The sequence below is a fragment of the Belonocnema kinseyi genome, chromosome 4 (genome assembly GCF_010883055.1).
Source record: "Belonocnema kinseyi isolate 2016_QV_RU_SX_M_011 chromosome 4, B_treatae_v1, whole genome shotgun sequence".
In the NCBI taxonomy this organism is placed as follows: Eukaryota; Metazoa; Arthropoda; class Insecta; order Hymenoptera; family Cynipidae; genus Belonocnema; species Belonocnema kinseyi.
Window position 1 is genome coordinate 53,199,029 of NC_046660.1, and position 3,801 is coordinate 53,202,829.

Below are 3,801 nucleotides of genomic sequence, written 5' to 3' on the forward strand. Positions count from 1 at the left end.
ATATCAAATAAAGCTAAAATGGCAATACATAATTCCATATTTGTACCGACAGTACTATACGGTAACGAGACATGGACTTATCAAGAAAAAGATAAGAGTAAATTTAACGCAAGTGACATGAGATTCATGCGCATAATATGTGGGAAAATCCTGATGGACAAAGTAAGTAACGAGACAATTCTAAAAGAATGTGGTGCAGAAGAGACGCTAGTAGACACATGGGAAAGAAATCGGTTAAGAAGGTTCGGACATGTTGAGAGAATGCCAAATGAACGACTAACGAAACAAGTGTATCAAGGTAAAGTAAGTGGCAGCGTGCCCAGAGGTAGTCCGCGGAAAGAATGGTTAGAATGTGTGAATGAGACCCTAGTTAAAAGAGACATAAGAAGTCACAGAAACACGAGAGCCTGCATAAAAAAATGCATCGACATAAAAGAAGCTAGAAAAGTATGCCAGGACAGGAAAGTATGGCGGCAAATAATTAATAAAAAGAGTGTAAGTAGAGTATCAGTAGAGGTTCTTTGCTTGGGGTGATTGCTAGAGAGATTGATCAGCAACCTGGGTCGGAGCAGTGTTGCGGAACGAACGTGTTATTTACTTAAATAGCAAGAGAATTCTAGACCAATCTGAAAAATTTCTATCCCTTCCACACACTACCCCTTTCCCCTACCGAGTGAGTCACGCCTACCCCGACAGGGAAATGGCTTAATGGTGTAATAATAATAATAATGCACATATCATAGTTTAGTAGCAACTATTCAAGTAGATTCTATAAATATATCTACTGTTTTCTTTTTAATAACTACACTGTAAAAAATATTGCTGAAAATTGCATTTCGTTCTGTAAGTTTTTCTTATGATTATTGTGGGAAAATAACACGTTTCTTGTAAATTGACAGTGATTAGTAAAGGAATTTTTAAATTTTAAGTAATTTAAATTAGACCAAAATCCAAATTAAAAATCCCATTTAACGACCAATAATCAAATTGATGCAAAATCCTGTTAAATAAAACAAGAATCCAGCGACCAAATTTTGAAAATAAAAAACATAAATAAATAAATTTGCATTACCAACGTTTCGGTACTCGTACAGTACCCTTATCAAGGGAAGAAAAATTCAAGTGGTAGAAATTGACAGCACCCACGAATAGGATTTTTGGGTTTTGTTTATTCGTTGTGGTCCAAATTTGGTCGTTGGATTCTTGTTTTATTTAACAGGATTTTTCATTAAAGGAATTTTACCATAAATGAATTAAATTTACAATAAACGTGTAATTTTCCCACAAAAATCATTTGACATAAAAATACCATTGATTTTTGTGGGAGTTTTACACTAAAGTGTAACTGAAATAAAAATGTAATTTCACAACGTTTATGTAAGCTTCCAACGATGAGTGTGATTTCACACAAGGAGTGTAATACGTTTTACAGCAGCGATGTAAATTTCCATAATCCTTGTAATTCGGCTGTTAAACGCTTGATGGCTTTTGATAACCTGCGAGGCCTGCGAGTAAATTCAGTGCAAGATTGTACAAAATTTTAGCGGAATTCGGATATATTTTAGAATTAAAATCGTGGATTGCGCTCGGTTGAGCGCATCACAAAGACAAAGTGCAAGGTGTTTTACTTAAATAAAGTTTTTCGCATGTTTAGTATGCTTGTGAAAAAAAAATTTTTGAAGGGTACGGCTGTTTAGACAGCAGTTGATATAAATTAGGATGCGCCTATTTCGCACACTGATTATAACCTTGTTTGATGCGTATTTGTTTTGTAACAGCAAACCAAACAAAAATTTTAATTTTTTCCCCTAATAAAAACATGACTCCTTTTATTTATATATCTTATTATTTTTACGATTCGATTTAATTAAAACATATATTAAGCGATTCAAAATACCCGGGTTAGTCATTGCGCATGCGCAACCTTTTACATGCGGCGTTTTACAGCGTCACTGTGATTTCACAAGGCGAATTTTAAATTCCATTCTTCCAAAACTGCTTTTTACCTTCTGTGTGCGATTTTACACTATCATGTTATTTCTATCTAATTTTGGTAAATTTTCCACAGTATTCGCTGGTATTTTTATGTCCTATGATCTTTGTGGTAAAATTACATGAAACTTTTCACAGTGTGCAACGTCAGTTTGAACCACGGCATGATAAATGTAAACGATCTACATGTTAAAGTTAAATAAGCTTTTGATTTATATAAAATAAAGTGTTATTTAATGAAAACTGCCCAGGAATTCTGTTACTACAGTACCAGAAGTGGAATATGAGCTTGAATATTGGTCATCAGTAATTAAAACTATTTGTGAAAATAAAAAATTCAAATTTTTCTGTCAACGTCTTTGGATCGAAGAAAGCTGTGTGTTGAACAAATGCGAAGACATTTTTGATTAGTTCGATTGAGGCTGTTTGCAAGACGTCTTTTTTAAAACAGGTATAAATTACTGTGTGCTCTGTCATTGATCTGTTGCGTACGTTCTATGTGTTATTTCTGTGTGCTTTGCGTAGTTCCTGTCATCAAAATACGGAGGACTGTTGTGTACTTTGAAGTCGTTCTTGCTGCAATAATTTAGAGAATTTCTATGTAAAAAATCGGGTTGAGTGATTTAAAAATAATCACAAAGGTTTATAACGGGGGGTGTTCAGAAAATAAGTTTCCCTAGTCTGCCGGTTTGCTCCAGCGCCATCTAGCGAGCTGGGACCGAACATAGTTTTAGTATAGGATATACCGATAAAAGCGGAACCGGTCTTATCTGCCAAAAAATTTTTTTCATCAGTACCGGCTCGGAAACCATGAAGCTACCTATGAAAAACGTGTCCACATGTGAGTTGCGTGCACTTATTCGCTTTTTAACTCCAAAAGGGCTTAATGGCAAAGAAATTCACACTGAATTAGTGCATATTTATGGTGACAAATGCATAAGTGTAGAAATGGTGCGTCGATGGCGTACATATTTTCTCGAGGGACGCGGAGAAGTTCATGATGAGCAGCGTGCAGGCAAGCCAAAAACCGCCATTACAGATGACACAGTCGCAGCAGTCGAAAAAATCATTATGGCGGATACGCGCTTTACAATTGACAGAATTTTGGACTCAATGCCTCCTGAAATCTATATTTGTCAAACTTCAATCCACACAATCATAACAGATCATCTTGGTTACCGTGAAGTTTGTGCGAGGTGGGTCCCATGCCTGCTTTCAGATGATCACAAACAAAAAAGACTTCAGTCTGGAAAAATTCAAATGGAAAATTTCTGATCACCCACCCTACTCTCCAGATCTCGCACCAAGTGACTTTTTTCTTTTTCCTAAGTTAAAGGAAAGTTTAGGTGGCCATCACTTCAATTCAAATCATGAAGTGAAAGACTTTGCTAAATTATTCCTTAAAAAACAGGGCACGGATATACCAGTCATTTTTCACTATCTTCGAAAATTTGACGTTTGTAACTATCATTTTTTTCAGAAAAGAGCAACGAGAATTTCTGAATATAGTATATATGTTTTGAAGTTGAAAAAAATTTTGAAAATAAAAGGTTTGTGTATGTTGGAAATAAGCCTGATTTAATTAATCGATTACAGGAAGTTGATCTCTCAAGTTCTTGGATGGAAATGGAGGAGATAAATTCACATACGGAAGAAGCAGCTTCCTTATTGGATGCAACAAGTAAGATTATTCCAGATGAGAGTCTTTTACATACAGATTCTGTTTTTCCGTCACTGCATCGGAATTCTTCAACGAATTTAACTTTGATGCAACGTGAAATGGAACTTATGAGGAGGCTTATATAATTG